Consider the following 22,502-nt stretch of genomic DNA (forward strand, 5'->3'; position numbering starts at 1 on the left):
GCGTTATGCGTATCACATGACTAAGCCCCATCGTGATGGTAAGTTTAGAGCCTCGGATTTTCTTGTTTCTCATGAATTTTTTTCAGTTCATTTTCTGGAATTTGCATATTATTTACTCGTTTTGTTTCTCACAGAAAAGGATTCACTATATTTTCTGTTTTAACTCTGAGGTAAAGTCAATTAAATCAGCTTCATACTTTGCTAAATTAAAACTATCGATCTCTTTGTTATTTCCTTCACACACACACACATATATATAGAACCTAAAACGCTTACTTTTCTAATTCAAAACATTTCTGATTAACTTAAATAGGTTTCATAGTTTGACCCTAATAAATTGGCTTTCATTTATACCGTGATGGCAGGGTAACGGGTTCGGGTTATGTCGTTTTACAAAGTGGTTATTTTGGTTTGGTCGGAAGTATGTGCGGTTCACTCCCATATATATAAAAATCCCATGTTGTTTTAACTGATATTAGACAAATCAGTCACAATACAGGCCGGTCACAAATCAGTCGCAAAATTTGTGACTGCATTTGTTTTTCTAACTATAGTTTCAGTTGCAAAGCTGTTGCAAATTATCGTATGTAACTGGTTTGCTACCGAAACTGAGTTCGCAATTACTCAGTTTTAGTAGTGAGAAAAATAGAATACTAAATATGAATTGTGATTCAATTATAATTACAATTTAAAATACAGAATTAAAAAAGAATTTTCAAAATAACATATCACCGAAGATTTAAACTGAAAGTTAATAAGAATCACACAAAATAGCCTACAAAGTATCTCAGATCCTTCTTATTAAACTTCAATTTTGATCTTATAAATCTGTAGCCAAATAACACGTGTAGTTAAGACCAAACACAATTTTTACACATAAATTGAAGTGTTTTAGCTGTCGTCTGGTTGATATGTTAGTTGGTGTAATTAGTTATACATTTGTTTTTATTTATTACAACGAAAAACACGAGTTTTGTTCATCCAAGTAATATTATATATAAACAAAATTAAATAAAGCACAGGTTCAAAGTAAAGGGAATCAGTTGAATAGATTTACTCAGGTGCCGGCCTGCACAACGAAAAAGCCAAAAAATGTATATATTTTTAAATAGAAAAGCCAAAAGAAGAATATATACATAGGGGAGGTATACTTTGAGAACCTTGCTAGTTTTAAGAACTTAAAAACTTAATTCTTGACCATACATTTAATTAAATAGATTATATTATTTGGTTGAGATTAAATATGATTAAAAAATTAAGCAGGAGAGAGAATAAAAATGCATAGTGATTACACTAATTAAAACGTCCGTTACACATATGTAATAAGCCGACTCGGTGCGTAAAAAAATTGTAATATTTTACGTATTTGTAACCTACATATATTACGTATGTGTAAAAAAATAAAAAAAAAATTGTTACGCTAAGTTCTTTCGAGTTTTTAAAACTTAAAGTGGGTCTCCATTGAAATCTCCCCTACACACACACACACACATATACATATACAGGACACCGTAATATTTATTGTTCTTTATGTTTTCCGGCAAATTTATGAAGTCCGGTGATGTTTCTTTAATACCCAGGTGACATTCCCTTTCCTATTCCCTCTCCTTTAATTGGTGTATGTTAACTGTAACACCCCGACTTGGTTAGGGCTGACGTGTCACTCGATACGGTAATAACAGACTTTAAAAACGTTTTCATTAAAGTCTTAACCCTAATTTTAAAATCGCACAACGGTCCAAAAACATTCAAATTAAAGTGCTCGACAAAATGACAATAAAATAAAGTTGTTTAATTCAAAAGAATTTTATTAAGTTCCTCGTTTTCCAACGTCTAGCCTTTTACTCTCTTACCACACATTACCCTGATTCCCATGCTTCAATTGCGGCTATGTAACAACCGTAACAATCTTCAATCTCCTCCTTCAATTGCTATTGGTATCCGTTTCATGGACGTCTCTATGTTCGCCGGTCAAACAACTGAAACCAATATGCAAACATGCGATTTTTGTTTCATGGGCTCCATCTATTACATCTTCAGTTTAGATGATATGTAGCAAGGTATGATATCAAAATTTGCTTCCCTTCAAATCGCCCCCTGAAAGGAAATATGCATCTATTTGATCATCATATTACACTTTAAATCTTTATATATATATAACTTAAGTTTACTAATTTTCTTTCTGCTTTCGAATCTACATCAGGACTCGAATGACATAAAACCTTCCTCGTCTCCAAAGTCCAAACACTCCTTTAAATGAACCATTACCAGATGTCGCTGGTATACTTTTGACTTTTGAGGTCAAATTTAACAGTTTTCAAAATCAGAATTATATGACTTTTGTGTTTAAATGCAGGTATAATTATTCAACATCTTCACAAAGTTTGGCAAATTGTGCTCTTCAGATGCTAGAATAATTATTTTTTGAATTCGTGAAAACTCTAAAGAATTTTATATGGGTAATTAATATGCTCATTACATTTTTAGTTTGCCTTTTAATTATATAGGGAGCTATCAAGCATTGATGAGAAGAAATATAAGCCACTAAAACGGGTTACAGAACGGGAAATTTCTATGATGTTTATATACAAAAAGTTTGTGGCTTGGAGGTAGCATGGATTTAGCTCGGAAAAGCTCAAGCGATGCGACTCGGCTTAAAACTGAGCAGAGCGGGTTCAGGTCGGTTAGAAAGCGACCTTACCTCGACTTAGTTTGTAGCAAGCCAAATTGGCTCGGTTTGACTTGCTTGTTGGCTCAGGCTAAAGGTATTTATTTAGCATGTTTAATGTTTGTTAATGGTAGCATAGTGCTTGTGTGTTTGGGATTGAATTGGCAACTAATGAAGTTAATTTATATAAAACAATAGCATACTAGAATGGGTGTTTGTTCAAAGTTTAGATAATTTTAAAAATGGCAATTTTACCATTTTGTTAGGTTTTCGGGCCAACAGAAAATGGCTCGATTGGGATGAATGTCGCAACTGGTACATCGAGAGGGTTGGAGTTTTACAAGAAAAAATGAAGCATGCTTGTGGTTTCTAGAATGGGTGTTTGCTAGAAATTCCGGGTCGCTAAAAATTCTATCAAGTAGAGCCTATAAGTAAAAAAGAATAATTAATTACCAACATTTTCATATATATATTTACCGGTGTAAAGAATGGCTGTGGTGTCGGCTCCTTCTCACATTGATCCGCGACACTCAAAGATACGGCCATAGAAGGTTTAGGCCCGATACCTCTCTTACAGCCGCGTCGAGGACCCAACACCTTTTCAAATATTCCGACTGCATTTGAAATCGGCTCATTAATTTCTTCAAATTCGCCTTCGCTATTAGGCTAGGTTTGCTTCTCGAACTCTCTCCTTAATTCATTCTATATTTTACAACAATATACAACAGATGATTAATATATTTGAAAAATATATTTTAATAAATATATTTGAAAAATATACTTTAATAAACGCATACGTATTGACGCTCTGCCACCTCACTATCAAAAGCGCCATCACGTCGACAATGAGATTTCTTAAAAACTTGGAGCTCGTTCAAACGCTGTATAACATTAAATATTAGATCATACAATAAATATATAATTTTTGTATGTGTGTGTAAAAATATAAATCAGCTGCTATAGGATGCCGTCCCCCATCCCGGTTTATGTATTGTTGCTTTTGTCGATTCGCTTTGTTGACCGACGACCGATTTTCATGTGACTCGGTCTTGAAAAGGTCAACAACTTTCTTCCAATTTTCTTCACTCATCTCCTTGGGGGTTTGCTCTTTGTTAAGTCTAAATTAACCTTTCCAACCACAGCATTGCTTTGTTTTTTCGATCACTATATCGCTTTGAGATCACAAATTCAATGCCACCCTTTAGCATATTCTTTTGAGGATCTTGCTCTATCTCTTGCAAATTGAAGTATAGCTAGGAAGTAATTAAAAGAAATTAGTTAATTAAGTAAAAAACAAATAAATAAATGAAGAGTATTTAAATTAAAAATCACTTACACTAAGATGCTTTTTCAAAACATTTTTCTCTACTTCATACACACTAACCCAACTTTCCTTATCAAAGGCGATGCTCCTCCCCATAATTTTTCTTTTAATTTAATATTTAATTTATGTAGAAGGTTATAGTTGTAATCTATACAAATTTGTGAGTATGGTAACTAGTAAATGTTGTAAGAGGTTTCAAATAACAATTTATTTATTTTTCTTAAATATTTGCAAGAGGTTACTCAATTAGGACATGAAATTATTTATATATCCAATATATGAAAACCAAAATTTTAAAATAACTATAACACATATCCAACTTATGTGGTTTATGAAAAGTAACATAAAACGAATTTTTAAAATTCTTATTTACCTTTATTTCCAAAATTATTTAACACATTTGCATTTGATCCTACCTCATAGTGTTCTAACCCTTCATACATTAGATAAAACACATATCAACACGTTTATCAACAAACAAATCTACGTTTTTTTTATTTCTTTTCTTTTTATAACAAACAAACAACCATTTTTTAATTTCAAATTTAACCATGTTTTATTATAATATATACATAATTCAAATTCCCAAATCGATATTGTTCTATTTATATATTATCAACAAACAAATATACATCTAGTTCATTTTATTTTTAATTTCAAGAATTGTTATCTAAATTACACACACACACACACACACACTTCGAAATGCCACATACGTAGTACATAAATGAACATACACACTATAAAAATTACACGTACAAAATTCAAAATACTTCCTTCACAATACATACATGAACCTACATACGATAAAAATTGCACCAGCAATTCAAAATACTACCTGTGCAGTACATAAATGTACCCTAACACGATAAAATTTACACATATAAAATTCAAAATATTACTTACACAGTACATATATAAACCTATACAATACAAAATAATAATTTCTTTATTACATATAATAAATAACGGATAATACTAATAACATACACTTGTAAAATTTTCACATAGACATTCGTGATGCCACCTACATAATACATATATAAATCATACACAGTATAAAATGAACTTTTTTTTTATTTTTCACATTAAAGTACATATAATAAATAACGTATCATATTAATAGCTTGTAAGGCCCCGAGCCCGGTAACCTTACATTCGGGTGTTGGATATACTCATAAACACAGTTCTAAAATCAGAGTTAATTAAAACTTTTCGCAGGAATATAAAAGTAAACCATTCTTTCAAACCATCAAGTACTTGTCTTAAACAACAAAACAAAAGTCTTAACAATAAACATAAAACGACACGTGAGTCTTCTTTCTTCATATGCCAGCCTATCTGTCTCATTCTATTCACATGTGTGCATACTAAAAGTCAGCTACGCTGAGTGAGTTCTAGTTAAGCAGTTAACATACATTACATTCATTTTTCTAACTCATACCTATCTGAAGGTACGTATTACATACCTAACTTACTAACCTTTCATACATACATACATACATACATACTTTTTTTCATAATTTTATACGGTATACCATAAACTATTTTATCTCTACCATCTCAGATATTATTAAGATCTGATCTCTTCCGTCTCAGATATTATTAGTCTCTTTTTTCTCAAATATTGTTAGGCTCGGGTCCCTCTTTCACGAATAACCATACAACCATACATACCTTGTCAAGAGACCATACATTCGTTACCATATATTCATGCATACTCTATATATCTTTATTCGTCACCTGGATCCTATTACGCTCAGAGTTAATTGTAATCCCCTTTCTTAGTTGTGCATGGCTAACTGTTTAACAAGTTATAAGTGTTAATTGTCTAGTTCTAAATATCTCATATTTTTAAGTTAACGAGACCGAACTTATTAGTTAACGAAATCGAACTTACCAGTTAAAGAAACCAAACTTGTCAGTTAACGGAACCAGACTTATAAGTTAACAAACCCTTTAAAGATCGAGCCCCATGATTTTAGTCGAACCGAGTTTGGGTCGAGTTCCCCTTAACCATTCGACTCAAATTTGGATCTAACCCCATCTTGTTTCCGTTCGACTAGACTTGAGTCGAGTCCCTTATTCCAGTCGACTCACTCATTCGAATCGAGTCCTGATGCTCACATTCGATCCGATCGACTAGAGTCAAACCCCTATTCCAATCGACAATAATTATTAGTAATGGATGTAAGATAATAATAGATGCGTACACCATACTTTTCAGAGATACAGTGTATGAAATCTAATAATTACACAAATGTATCATTTGAAACACAGCTGGTATATATGCGCAACAATATCGGTTGCATTATACTATTACCTGTAACACATGTAATGTAATTACAATACTTATATTAAAATACTGTACATTTACCTCTTTAAAATGTTATGTCTCATGAAATTTCGTAGTGTAATTATCAATGCATGCAATACAATGTTCAAGTTTTTTTAACTTGCAATTATGCTATTTATCATTTTTTATTTTATTTTTCTTTAAATGAATTGCAGTTGATGATCCATTTAATTTTTAAAAATTTCACCATCGAAATTATCTTTATCATGAAGACTGTTCTTATTAAAGTGCTGATTACATAATAAATAAACTAAAAGAATTGAGTAAATATTATTTATGATTCCACCGTAATTACAATTTAAATATACGCAGAAAGAAAAAATTAATTAACAAAATAGCATATTGCCAACAATTTAAACACAAGTTAATGTTTATTAGAATCAAACAAAATAGCATATAAACTTTTTCATAGCCTTCTTATTAAACTTCGATCTTCATGCATCTTATAAATCTGTATGAATTTTAAACGACGACTCCTACAACCATCTACTTTCTACTCCTAAAGTATTCGAAGAAAATAATCTACACCAGCCCACGCAGGATTCGAAGCATGTTCTTCTCACCAAAAGACAAATGTCTTATCACTTTGACAATGACATCTTCTAAATCTGTAGTCAAAAAAAGAATGCAATAAGCATAAAATATAACTTTTGTAAACAAGAATTTTATACACAAACTAAAGTTCATCAATTGTTGTCTTACTAATATGTTTGTATAAGATTGAGTATGGGAAAATTTTATAGTGTAAATTCATTTTGAAATTTAGAGGGAAAAGAAAGGGAGCATACCTTATTTAAGACTGTGTGCACGAAGCCTTTGACGTTCAATATAAGTTGGTCGTATTCTGGGAACTCAGGGAAGAGATAGAAACCATGAAACGTATTTGGGTAGTCCACCAAGTATGTTTGTTTCCCAGATTTCTTGAGCCAGTGGTGATACCTTAGTTGCCAGTCTCGTAGAATATCAAACCCAGTCACAACAACCATGGTGGGTGGCAAACCAATTTTGGATATGTCAACAGCATTGGGTCCGCTAACATTGATGATAGGATGGTCGCGGTTGTAGGGTTCATCAAGCGGCATGAATGCGCTCCATAACCAATCTGTCCGCTTCAATGACAGGATAGGCACCGACTCATCCAGCCGTATCTCAGAATCTGTCCGCTTCTCCCCACCAAAGAATGGTTGGATCGCCACAAGCCCAATTACCTTCAAAACATTATGTTAATTAGTTGCATTATCGTTTAAAAGGAACATCTAGGTAGTTATATATTGAGTCAGTGATGTATGTAGGGACCGTACCTGCAGTTGTTGAAAGCTGAGTTGAGAGGCTCTTTGAGCAACATGATGAGTCATGTTTCCACCAGCGCTATCACCAGCGAGAAAGCAACGTGAAATATCTGCGTTCTGCGGTAACCATTTTGACCTGTTTTCTTTAATGTCAAGAAATTTCAACACATCAAGCCCGTATTCATGTTGCGTTGGGTGTCGATGCTCTGGTGCAAGGGGATAATCAACAGAAACAACTATGGCAGGCAAATCTCTTGCGAACCTCCCACAGAGATCGTCGTACCTAGCGTTGGGGGAGAAGACAGCGTAACCTCCACCGTGAAAGAACACCATCACCGGAAGATCTTCTAAGGCGTACTGTATGGGGACATACACGCGGAAGGAGAGCTTGCGAATTGGATCCACCACCACATCGTATGTCTTGACACCGTTGATTGGTTTGGATGAAGGAGAGGTTCGCGGGTCTACCAGGCTGAGAAGACGGCGGTTAACTGTACCGTCTTTCCGGGCCAATTGGTTGATCATAATGTCGACTGCCCATAGTGAAATTCGTGTTTTCCAAGGTAAGGACATAGATGTTGAAGCTTTGGCTGCAGATTCCATTGAATGATTAGAAATAGAGAGAGAGATTAATTGAATTCAGGGTGTGAGTAAACTGATCAAAATCCATATATTTATAGTGCAAAATAAAGGAGGTTATGTCACACCAAATTTGATTATTCTCAGTCAAATCAGATAATGTTCGTTTAATTTTAACTTTAACCGATTGGCGTTGTCTGATTATTCGGTCAGTCAAAAAAGTTTCATTATTCTCTTTCAAACAAAGCATCTATAATATAATCATTTGTCCGAAGAAGGAAACCAGGAAGTAAAAGAAACGAAGCTTCCCAATCATTTAATTTAATTTATAGGGCACTGCATATTATTTGGACGTAAACATAAGCTGATAAATGATCCTTTTACGTCATTTATCTCCAAACAACGATCCTTCACAAGAATCGCTTATACTCGGTACTATTAGTACATTTTCGTCTCGAGTTTGATAATTACTTAACAATTAGCAAGTGTTAAAATATAACAATATATACGGTGCCTCGCAAACATTATTTTGTTGAGTAATAAAAGAATTTGGACTCGTAAACTATTTGCATGCTTAATGGAGAAAACACTAAAAGGAAGTAATATGGTGAAAGGAGTTTGGTGAACTTTAGCCAAGAAACTGGAAACTGCATATTAAACTTATTGACGAATCCATAATCTTTGTTACCTGGGCATAAAAATGTGTTACATATAAATTAGTTAGTCGAGTTAAGCAAACCTAAAATATTGATAAAATAATATGCAACATTTTCATCAACATTTTGAAAACGTATCCCTGACTCTGTCCGCGCTCTTGAAAACGTCATTGTCCACAAGCACAGAATCGAAATAAGCTTTGACGATGCACCATGGCGGCCGCATATCATTTCTGATGGGTAAGTTTCACTTGTGATGCGTTATGCGTATCACATGACTAAGCCTCATCGTGATGGTAAGTTTAGAGCCTCGGATTTTCTTGTTTCTCATGAATTTTTTTCAGTTCATTTTCTGGAATTTGCATATTATTTACTCGTTTTGTTTCTCACAGAAAAGGATTCACTATATTTTCTGTTTTAATTCTGAGGTAAAGTCAATTAAATCAGCTTCATACTTTGCTAAATTAAAACTATCGATCTCTTTGTTATTTCCTTCACACACACACACATATATATAGAACCTAAAACGCTTACTTTTCTAATTCAAAACATTTCTGATTAACTTAAATAGGTTTCATAGTTTGACCCTAATAAATTGGCTTTCATTTATACCGTGATGGCAGGGTAACGGGTTCGGGTTATGTCGTTTTACAAAGTGGTTATTTTGGTTTGGTCGGAAGTATGTGCGGTTCACTCCCATATATATAAAAATCCCATGATGTTTTAACTGATATTAGACAAATCAGTCACAATACAGGCCGGTCACAAATCAGTCGCAAAATTTGTGACTGCATTTGTTTTTCTAACTATAGTTTCAGTTGCAAAGCTGTTGCAAATTATCGTATGTAACTGGTTAGCTACCGAAACTGCGTTCGCAATTACTCAGTTTTAGTAGTGAGAAAAATAGAATACTAAATATGAATTGTGATTCAATTATAATTACAATTTAAAATACAGAATTAAAAAAGAATTTTCAAAATAACATATCACCGAAGATTTAAACTGAAAGTTAATAAGAATCACACAAAATAGCCTACAAAGTATCTCAGATCCTTCTTATTAAACTTCAATTTTGATCTTATAAATCTGTAGCCAAATAACACGTGTAGTTAAGACCAAACACAATTTTTACACATAAATTGAAGTGTTTTAGCTGTCGTCTGGTTGATATGTTAGTTGGTGTAATTAGTTATACATTTGTTTTTATTTATTACAACGAAAAACACTGAGTTTTGTTCATCCAAGTAATATTATATATAAACAAAATTAAATAAAGCACAGGTTCAAAGTAAAGGGAATCAGTTGAATAGATTTACTCAGGTGCCGGCCTGCACAACGAAAAAGCCAAAAAATGTATATATTTTTAAATAGATAAGCCAAAAGAAGAATATATACATAGGGGAGGTATACTTTGAGAACCTTGCTGAGTTTTAAGAACTTAAAAACTTAATTCTTGACCATACATTTAATTAAATATATTATATTATCTGGTTGAGATTAAATATGATTAAAAAATTAAGTAGGAGAGAGAATAAAAATGCATAGTGATTACACTAATTAAAATGTCCGTTACACATATGTATTAAGCCGACTCGGTGCGTAAAAAATTGTAATATTTTACGTATTTGTAACCTACATATATTACGTATGTGTAAAAAAATAAAAAAAAAATTGTTTCGCTAAGTTCTTTCGAGTTTTTAAAACTCAAAGTGGTTCTCCATTGAAATCTCCCCTACACACACACACACACACACACACACATATATATAGGGTAAGGTTAAAATGAAAACTCATTTGATTTGTGAAAACCCGCGAAAACCCTATGTAACATCGTTTTTTTTGTTACATGTAATATATGTTTTAACATTTAATACAAAACATCGAAACATAAAAAAAAATGTTTTGCTATTTTTTAACATTTTTTTTACTAATTTTTATATATGTTTTCAGAAGAGAGAAAAGTTATATTTATATTTATATTTTTTATTCACTTTAATTGTGGACCACAAGATTTAAAAATTAATTAAAAACATGTGGTTGATAATGGATTTCTAAAGTTTTCACAACTCAAGTGGGTTTTCATTTTATATTTAGCCTACACACACACACATATATATATATATATTGATATATATATCAGGATCATGTGAAAACTTTTTGAAAATTAAAAACCATTTTGGACCATAAAAAAACACAAATATAAAAAAAATCATAAAACAAAAAAAAAAACACAAAAATAAAAAAAGTAAAAAAACCAAAGTTCTTATTAATCATCCTGGTTTCTAAAAAAAACGTAAAAAAAATATTCTCGGTTTAGCTAAATTATACATAAATGTATAATATGTACATATATGTCACACACATTTTTTTTTCCTATACACATATGTATAATTTAAGGTAAATGATAATGTACATATGTGTACATTACGTAACTAGAGATTAAATGAAAGTATACATATGTGTATAGGTATTATACGAATTAAAAAAAATTCGGTTTTTGTTATTATACATATTTGTATAATATGTACACACATGTTTTTTCCTATACATATATATATAATTTAAGGTAAATGATAATGTACATATGTGTACATTACGTAACTAGAGATTAAATGAAAGTGTACATATGTGTATAGTTATAATACGAATTAAAAAGAAAATAAAATTCGGTTTTGGTTAATGAAACCAGAATGAAATATAAGAATTTTGGTTTTTTTACTTTTTTAAAATTTTTGTTTTTTTTTGTTTTATAATTTTTTAAATATATTTTTAGAGGTTTTTTTTAGTGGTTCAAAGTGATTCTCAAAGTTCTCAATTTGATTTATATATATATAGGGTAAGGATCCTAAGAGAACCATTGGCAAATTGAGAACTTTGAGAACTATTTTGGATCACTTAAAAAACCCTCTAAAAAAATATTAAAAAAATTATAAAACAAACAAAATCGAAAATTTTAAAAAAGTAAAAAAATCAAAATTCTTATATTTCATTCCGGTTTCATTAAAAAAAAAACCGAATTTTTTTTTCTTTTTAATTCGTATTATACTTATACACATATGTATACTTTTATTTAATCTCTAGTTACGTAATATATACATATGTATATTATCATTTACCTTAAATTATACATATGTGTATAGAAAAAAACATGTGTGTACATGTTGTACATATATGTATAATAAAAAAAACCGATTTTTTTTTTCTTTTTAATTCGTATTATACCTATACACATATGTTACTTTTATTTAATTTCTAGTTATGTAATGTATACATATATATTATCATTTACCTTAAATTATACATATGTGTATAGGAAAAAAACATGTTTGTACATATATGTACATATTATACATATATGTATATGTATAATGTAGCTAAACCGAGGAAATTTTTTTTAGAAACCGGGATGATAAATAAGAACTTTGGTTTTTTACTTTTTTTATTTTTGTGTTTTTTTTTGTTTTATGTTTTTTTTTATTTTTGGGTTTTTTTGTGGTCAAAAATGGTTCTCATAGTTCTCAATTTTTAAAAAGTTCTCACATGATTCTGATCCTATATACATATATATATATATATATATATATATATATTACACTATAATAGAGATAGGCACCCTTTCATCTCCCTCATTCTCTCCCATAAGACATCGTAATATTTATTGCTCTTTATGTTTTTCAGCAAATTTATGAAGTACAACTTTGACTATTTCATACCAGCAATAGAATAATTATTGTTTGAATTCGTGAAAACTCTAAAGAATTTTATATGGGTAATTAATATGCTTATTACATTTTTAGTTTGCCTTTCAATTTATACAGGGAGCTATAAAAGTTCTAAATATCTCATATTTTTAAGTTAACGAGACCGAACTTATTAGTTAACGAAATCAAACTTACCAGTTAAAGAAACCAAACTTGTCAGTTAACGGAACCAGACTTATAAGTTAACAAACCCTTTAAAGATCGAGCCCCATGATTTTAGTCGAACCGAGTTTGGGTCGAGTTCCCCTTAACCATTCGACTCAAATTTGGATCTAACCCCATCTTGTTTCCGTTCGACTAGACTTGAGTCGAGTCCCTTATTCCAGTCGACTCACTCATTCGAATCGAGTCCTGATGCTCACATTCGATCCGATCGACTAGAGTCAAACCCCTATTCCAATCGACAATAATTATTAGTAATGGATGTAAGATAATAATAGATGCGTACACCATACTTTTCAGAGATACAGTGTATGAAATCTAATAATTACACAAATGTATCATTTGAAACAAAGCTGGTATATATGCGCAACAATATCGGTTGCATTATACTATTACCTGTAACACATGTAATGTAATTACAATACTTATAATAAAATACTGTACATTTACCTCTTTAAAATGTTATGTCTCATGAAATTTCGTAGTGTAATTATCAATGCATTTAATACAATGTTCAAGTTTTTTTAACTTGCAATTATGCTATTTATCATTTTTTATTTTATTTTTCTTTAAATGAATTGCAGTTGATGATCCATTTAATTTTTAAAAATTTCACCATCGAAATTATCTTTATCATGAAGACTGTTCTTATTAAAGTGCTGATTACATAATAAATAAACTAAAAGAATTGAGTAAATATTATTTATGATTCCAACGTAATTACAATTTAAATATACGCAGAAAGAAAAAATTAATTAACAAAATAGCATATTGCCAACAATTTAAACACAAGTTAATGTTTATTAGAATCAAACAAAATAGCATATAAACTTTTTCATAGCCTTCTTATTAAACTTCGATCTTCATTATGTTAATTAGTTGCATTATCGTTTAAAAGGAACATCTAGGTAGTTATATATTAAGTCAGTGATGTATGTAGGGACCGTACCTGCTGTTGTTGAAAGCTGAGTTGGGAGGCTCTTTGAGCAACATGATGAGTTTGTCAAGAAATCTCAGCACATCAAGCCCATATTCATGTTGTGTTGGGTGTCGATGCTCTGGTGCAAGGGGATAATCCACAGAAACAACTATGGCAGGCAAATCTCTTGCTAACCTCCCACAGAGATCGTCGTACCTAGCGTTGGGGGAGAAGACAGCGTAACCTCCACCGTGAAAGAACACCATCACCGGAAGATCTTCTAAGGCGTACTGTATGGGGACATACACGCGGAAGGAGAGCTTGCGAATTGGATCCACCACCACATCGTATGTCTTGACACCGTTGATTGGCTTGGATGAAGGAGAGGTTCGCGGGTCTACCAGGCTGAGAAGACGGCGGTTAATTGCCCATAGTGAAATTCGTGTTTTCCAAGGCAAGGACATAGATGTTGAAGTTTTGGCTGCAAATTCCATTGAATGATAAGAAATTGAGAGAGATTGATTGAATTCAGGGTGTGAGTAAACTGATCAAAATCCATATATAAGGCTGAGGGGTGTGGGGGGCTCTAATGGGGGCGCGAGTGGGGCTCCAGCCAATAATATTGTGACGTGTGGCAGAGAGAGAAACTGGATAAGGGGGGTGTTGGAGCCCCCTTTGAAGCCCCTGGCCCTGGTGTGGAGGGGCTCCAGCAGGGCTCCAGCAAATTTTTTTTTTATTTTTTTATAAATATATTCAAAAAACGTATTATTAAAAAAACTCATAAATTATTAAAAAAAACACACATTAAAAAAAAATACATTAATATCTAAAAATAAAATAAAAATAAAAGTACTAAAAAAAACATTATTATTATTCTTCGGCTTGGTCTTCTTCGATCAACCTCTTTCGGATACGTTCCTTTTGCTTTTCCATTAGCATTTGATCGACCGGATTTAGGTTACTGAAGTCTCTAGTAAGGAAGTCCAAATCTCTCATTCGACTTTTTTCCTTTTTGTCATTAGAGACCACCTCCATGGTTTTGTTGAATTTATTGAGGGATTCAACAAGATTGGCGATGTTTACGGCTTCCCCCTCAGCCGGTTTTTTCCCCTTGGCGTCCCGTCCCAATGGCCGCCTCCTCGGCGGTGAAGACGTTTCCTCCCCCGCAATGTTTAGGTCGAATCCAACGCGGCAATCCGACCCGGCGGAAGTGCTATACGCTCCAGACGAACTAGTTTTAGTCCGTTTCGGCCCTACTTCCGCATCAAGGTCCGGCGCCACCAGCTCAACCCACTTGGAACACCTTTTCAACCTCTCCCACAACTTTACATCGTCCCACGTCTTCACCGTCCCATACCTCAGCAAACACTCCTGCTTCCACTCTTCGAAAGTGAAATTGTAAACCGCCAAATCATCACTGCCACTTGGTCTCATACGACCGCTGTTCCTGTTGAAAAGATTAGTAAACAACCCGACAAATTTTCTGATTTCGGACCACCGACCCGAAATCATATCGGCGTTCCGCTCTGTACTCCCAACGAGCGTATAGAACGTCTCCCTAACCTTTGTCCAAAAAATCTTGCTCTTTTGGTAGTCGGCTGCAAAATGAATAAATAAATTTGTAAGTCATTTAACTTTTTTATTTAACTTTTTTATTAAAAATCATTTTTAAAAACGTTAAAACAATTACCGCAACGCCGATCCTCAGAAATGACTATCCAAGCCCGACACAAGGCTTCCTTCTCATCCGATGACCACGGAGTGGTTTTCCGTTTCGTCCTCGGAGTCGAAGCCGGTCCCGACCCGTCCGTTGCAACTTGTTTTTCCGGTGGACGCGTCTTCTTTGTCCCGTAGCTTCACCGTGTGATTCTTGTGTCTCCGGAACAACAAAGTTAGGATACGGTTGTATGTTGGATGGTTGAAATCCGGATGATTGTTGCGGCTCCGAATAAAACATCGGTTGGTCCGGTGACGACCATAAATCGTCGTCAATATAATCTGAATCTAGGTTTGGGTACCTATTTCCAGCCATGTTTTTAAAAAAAAGTTTGGAAGATGGGTTGATTTTGGGTTTTTTTTTGAAGTTGTGATAATTGTTTTAGATGAAATGGGTTATATATAGGAAGAAAAAACTTTTTTTTTTATTAAATAAGAGCCCAACGGCTCATTTTTAAGCTCCAACGGCTCTTTCACGTTTTCCCATGCCCCTTTACGCCATATTCGTCCCGCGAAGGTGCTTGCGCCTGCTTTGTTTTTCGTGCTCGCGCCCCTCTCGCGCCCCTCTCGCGCCCCGGGGGTGTGGTGCTAGCGCCTGAGGGCGCGAGCGGAGGGGCTCTAGCGCCCCCGTTGAAGCCCCACACCCCTCAGCCTAAAGGAGGTTACGTCACACCAAATTTGATTATTCTTAGTCAAGTCAGATAATGTTTGTTTAATTTTAACTTTAACCTATTGGTGTTGTTGATTATTCGGTCAGTCAAAAAAGTTTCATTATTCTTTGTCAAACAAAGCATTAAATTTAGAGAAATATTAAAATAAAACGGGGCCCACCTACCACCAAATTCATCGTCAACGTTCATCCATCTGCCATCATCTTCAACCTCTTCCACTCTTCATCAACAACCACCACCACCATCGATCTTCCTTTCTGGTAAAGATCCAAGCCGCTCATACTTTGTAGAACAAAACCCTTCTTCTCCGCTAAACCGATGGTGTTCCCCGACAAATTCACCGAAAATCAGATTTGCCGTCACCACCACTACACCACTCTGGCCACCTCGAACTCGCCAGAAATCTGAGTTGGGATTATTATTGGCAAATGGTCAATAGTATAGATTATTAGAATCCAATTTTCCTTTAACATAAATAACTTTAATATTTGTTTAACCTTTTATTCATGTTACTAATAACATTTGCATTACTAATAATTTATTATATTGATTATATTATTATATTTAATTTAACGGTTATCGGTTTTAATACTCTCAACTTTCATTCATGGCTGATAACACTCCTAACTTGTAACTTGTTTTCTCTTATCACTCCCGAACTTAACGAACCTTAATCCCGTTAGTTTTTTTACGAATAAAGTGACAAATAGTCCCTAAGGTTTTATAAAATATGCAACTTTTGTCCCCACCTTTTAGCATTCTTAACTCAAGTCTCTGAAGTGTGGGTGAAATACCGCGTATTAAATGAGTCATATCACATGTTTTGTGTGTTTATATACCGGAAACATGATTACTTTGTGTGAGTTTACGATTACAGGTGTGTGGAGCTTAAAGGAGCAAAATGGGAGCATATGAGATGGAAAGGAAGGGAGGATTTTATTGCATGGAATGCTAGAAAGTGAAGATGAAGACGTGACTGAAACCGGGGAATAAATCGGAGTTCAACGAAGAAATTACAAGAAAAATACTATGGTGGGTGGGTCCACCGTAGCCTGCGGTGACCCACCGTAGCCTACGGTGGGGGCTGCCACCGTAAGGTAGTGGGTGTGCACCGTAAGCTATGCTCCCCACCCGTAGCCTACGGTCGTCTGGATAGGGAAAAAATCGAATTTTAGGTTTTTTTAGAGCTATTTAAGGTCGGTTCAACCCTAAGACGGCTATCTTGGATATCACAACATACTTGGACGATTTTGGAGCATCTTTCCACCATTCTAATACATCTTAATCACCCGAATCATCCATGGCATCATCCACTCAAGAATCAAAGAAGCTATTCAAGACGACTATGCTAGGCTAAACCACTCGTGACCATCTCCGGGTGTAGGGTTGAGTTGTTCATTGGATTGTTGGTAATCTAAACCTTATTTTTGGATTTTGTTTGTGTGCTTGAACATACTTTTGGGTAATCAATGATACTTGCAGTTTATTAGTTATTAATTTTGGTCATCAACAATTAGGATTGAGTTCTTAGTGTCTTTAACCATAATACTGAGTGATTCATCATTGCCTAAGATTAACAATCAAGTAGATTATTGTTTAGCCATGTCAATCAATTGGATTAAGTTCTAACGATCAACATAGCCACACATCTAGTCTCTTGGTTTATTGCTTCAAACAAAGGTTATAAATTCAATAGGTTTAATCATCTATCTAATTTACTTCAAGACCTGAAACCTGGAGTTTGGTTACTTTTCAATAATTGTTTACAAATCAAAATCTTTAAAATCGCTTGACATCGTTTGTTCACCTAGTATAATTGGTAATTAAGTATTAAACTTGATTAGCACTTTCCAATGATTCCCTGTAGATTCGACACCTTACTTGCCCTAGCTAGTGAAGGTATTTTACAAATGTTTTTTGATTGACCTTTCGACATCGATCAGTCTCCACACTCAAACTCTCTGCCTCCATGTTCCCAATTGTTGCTCAAAACCATCACCGTCACCACCACGCGGGTAGCACCAACACCAACACCACCGTCACAACCGCATGCTACTAGCCTACAACCCTGCCAAAAATCCCCGTAAATCTGGACTCGCTTGAATCGCCACCCCACCACCATCTTCCATTCATCTTTAGTTACCTCAATCCAAACTCATCCGCACCATTTGACATTCGTCAATTTTAAAACTCGAAACCGGGCCTATTTTAAAATTCTGATATAATTCGGATTCGTATTTATATTGATTTCATATCATTTTGATTTGTTTTTTTATATAATTTATTGTTGTTGTTGTTATTATTATTATTAATATTACTATTATCTACATACTCATAGAATATTTAACTAAGTTTTCTTCATTAATTTATTTACTTCTCATGTATGTGTATTAATTATTTTCATAGTAACTTTAAGTCTTATATACTTGTGAATTCACTAATAGTTTTACGCTCGGATTAATGTAACAACATTCACATCATGTCAATTTGTAAACTCAGATAAACAATATATAGTTTATCAAATGGAATGTGTACTTCTAAAATATAAGTTGATATAGTCACTTTTATTTATTTATTTAAACTTATTATTTTTAAGAATACTTCATCCTCATATGCCTAAACCGTGCTCAAGTATTATAATATCTTTATTTTTCATCAATTGAGTCAAAACCATTTAATTCTTCATTATGATTGCTTAACACTAACATTTTGACTAGTTATTGAAATTAATTCTTTTTGCATTGTTATTCACAATTTTATGGCTATATAAACCAACCTCCATCTATTATTTTTCCACGCAATTTAAACACTGGTTTATTCTCACAATTTCACACTCTATTGTGTTTAATAAATTACTCAACTATGGATATTCCAAAGTCTCCGAACTCTTGTGTTTGGGGATCATCGAACACTAGATATGATTTGTCACAGCAACATATGTTATATCTCAAAAACTCAACCATCATCATTATAACATTTAAATGTATAATTTTCTTTTCTTCTTCAACTTAAGTATCATAATTCATATTTCTCTTAGGCCTCATCAGACCATTTTTAACATCTCACAATCTATCTCAAATCAAAAGTATGGGATACGCTACCATTCCCGCAAAATTGCGTTATGATTTCTTGCTACCAATGCTTCAAATTTGGACCGATTAACTCACTTTAGCTAAACGTATCATGAACCCATTTCGACCCAGTCAGTCAACTCGATGATTAACCATTTTCATAAGCCAGTACTCATATTCTTTATAGCAATCGCACTCACTACCCTCTTGAAGGCCTAACCTATTGCAAGGATGCAACACCTTCATACACATTCCATGGCCATTTGAAACTTAAGTGTACAATTTTTTTTCTACCCTCATCATATTCTTCAAAACTTCATCTTTATAACCATGCATATACTCCGCTTTTATTTTATGAAAATCTTAGAAGTATAATTTCAAATCCTCAATTAACGATAATATAATTAACAAATAAGTATGTATATATATATATAAAGCTTTCTTTTTAAATCAATTTTTTTTTCATAGCTTAAAATACTTTTCTTTTGTTTCAAACTAGATATAAGCTTTATGAAGCTATTATACATACTATCGCTATTGTATTGCAGACAAATATATATCTACAACGAATTGTTTTATCAAACGATCCTCTATTATATATATATATATATATATAAATATATATATATATATATATATATATATATATATATATATATATATAACACCGCCTAAAAAAACAATGATTTTACATTAAAGATTTCCCGCAAGCTTTAGCGGTGACTAAAGATTTTGTTTTTGTATATATCATGAAAAAAATAACGCTTTTGCAACCAACTTCCACAATCCAAATGGAGATTATAAAACAATCAATTTCCCTTTTTTCATCAACGCATATCAAAGTCATCTTTCTCGACTCGTCAAAAAAAGCATACATCTTAAAACCCATTTGAACTTCATTCGGCAAGCCTTTTTCACCATCACCATTTCCAACAACACTAACAACGCCGTGCTATTCCTTCGCGCAAGGAGCAAATATTTCAAAAATCACATATTCTCATCCGATTATCGTACCCTTGTTAAAAGCCACGAGCCTAACTTCCAATATCACCTTTGAAGCAAAATTCTCAAAATCCCCGCTCGTCTGAGTAACCGTATTTAATTGGAAACCGACTAACTATGAATAAAATCATTCACATGGTTACCGATGACCATAGAAGCAGTACCTGTACGAACAACTTTTTTCGTCTCCTACATTCGTAGTTTCAAACATCTTGTTGGTTCCTTTAATATGTCCAAACTCGAGATGCAAGTCCTTAAGAACACTCCAAGTTTTAAACACCCGTTATTATGTTGTGCTTGATTAGGTTCAAACTTCTCAGTAACTGACAAAATATTTTAGGGTGCCTAAATGGAACCCTGCACTCAAAGTTTTATTCCTATTATTGTCTATCACATATTTACCTTTAGTATTTCTTTTCTAACCCACACAATAAAACTAAATATGTGGACCATGCGATTATACTAGTTGTCGCACCCTGTTAAGCGATTTACGGAAGCGTAAAACGGTAATGTAACAGACACAACCGGTCTCAAACACATTGTTCATAAAGAAACATTACTAACTAATTTACAATATATTACATTGTTCTAACATCTTTTACAAACTAGGTGATACAATCAAAACTAGTCCGTTAACTACTTCACTTCATACTCGCATTCTTGCATCAATTTACACGGCCATGATCACAATCCAAACACGTAGCACATAATCAATCTAATTCAAGTATCTGTACACCTGAAAAGCATGTTGAAAACAGGTCAACTACGAATAGTTGGTGAGTTTCATAAGTTTCAAGAAATCAGTTCTGCGTACCACACGATCATAGTTATATGTACGCGCGTATGTAAAAATGTATTTACGTTTGTATATATGTACATCTGTATGCTTGTATGTACATATGTATATTTGTGTGTTTATGATATAATATGAAAAATTACAAGGAGATCGTGACCGTTTCAAGGAAATCAGTTCTGCGTACCACCTAATCATAGTTGTATGGACCCACTATAACATTAAACGCGAAAGATAGTTACAAAACAAGCATTGTATCATCCGTTAAGCCGAAAAAGACTTAAAAAACACTTATTTGGGATGTTCTAAGAGATGTGAAAATATTTTTGATTTTTACAAATAATAGTATGTGTTTCTAAATTTACAAGAATTGGCCGAAAAAACTCGTTTTCTCACTGTTTTTCGTACCCGATATATTTTTCACGCGAAAAACCGAACCCGAAATAAAGTTGGCCTCGGGATTTCATGTCCGAGCATGCAAAACGAGGCAGTGGGTTAAAAATTGGGCCCAAGAAGCTAGCGGCCGCCAATATGGACCTAAACCCCCCTTAAGTTTTTTTTTCCATATTTAATAGAGAAAATGATATTTTAACTTCAAATTCTTGCATCTTCTGGACTTTCAAGACCTGCTCATCCAAGTTTCAGCCAAACCCTAGGTGAAAACATCATATTTGATCAATTTTTAGTTCATGTAAACATGTTTAAATACATATAAACATAGTTTGATTGCCAAAAATCACTTCTCACCATGCTAAAACCCTAAAAATTGTCCAAAATCATATTTTCATCATACACATGGTTAAGAACCTGTTTTGATAAGTTTTTGGCCATAGACACGGATTAAAGGGTTTAAATCACGTTTTTACGGTTCAAAAGTTTGGTTTAAAACCCTAACCGAAACCCTAACTTTAAAAGCTGGTCTTTTGATGATACATGCTTGGTTTTGTGATTTAGGGCCTGTAGGTACTCTAGCTAGAAGGCCAAGAACCCGAAAAAGTGAGAAAAGGGTTGAAACATTCGAAAACCGCAAAGGTATTGCCGAAATACTCATTTAGGGGCGGTTTAGGATTAGATTATGACGTGCTTGTTGTTATCTTGTGAAATTTTGCAGCACATCAGGAACCATATGAATGAGTAACTGCCCAAATTTGGTAAATTTTCGATCATCTGAGAATATTTGGTGAATTTGTTACCATTTAGGGATGTTTATTTAGGAAAAATACTTAAACTGCTTGAACAATTATGAAATTTTGTGGAGAACTCAGGTATGACATAGTATGATTACCAATAAAATTTGGGGTCATTTGGAGAACCCTAGCTATGTTTTCTGGAATCGCGTTTATTCGAGTTTTTATACTCGTTTTTGGATCGAAAAGGTAATTTGGCTAGATTGTTATGTTATGGGAATTTTTACATGCTCATTCAGGAAGTATTTGGATCACTCAGAAATTCTATCGGATTTTTTAGAAATCGTTTGGTATAAACAGACGATTTTCGGGTTAAATATAGCCTATAAAATGATTTTTTATAAATTA

The 22,502-nt window shown here is 33.3% G+C and overlaps 2 pseudogenes; both read right to left on the bottom strand.

Annotated features, from left to right (window-relative positions):
- Positions 1–6,950: 6,950 nt before the first annotated feature.
- LOC143534776 (putative carboxylesterase 18 pseudogene) lies at positions 6,951–8,270 on the bottom strand (annotated as a pseudogene).
- Positions 8,271–13,187: 4,917 nt separating this feature from the next.
- Positions 13,188–14,208, bottom strand: LOC143534787 (putative carboxylesterase 18 pseudogene; annotated as a pseudogene).
- Positions 14,209–22,502: the final 8,294 nt, after the last annotated feature.

Source organism: Bidens hawaiensis, unplaced genomic scaffold, assembly GCF_021521415.1.
Source record: "Bidens hawaiensis isolate Kalapana, Puna unplaced genomic scaffold, B.hawaiensis_p1.1 tig00000760_1, whole genome shotgun sequence".
In the NCBI taxonomy this organism is placed as follows: Eukaryota; Viridiplantae; Streptophyta; class Magnoliopsida; order Asterales; family Asteraceae; genus Bidens; species Bidens hawaiensis.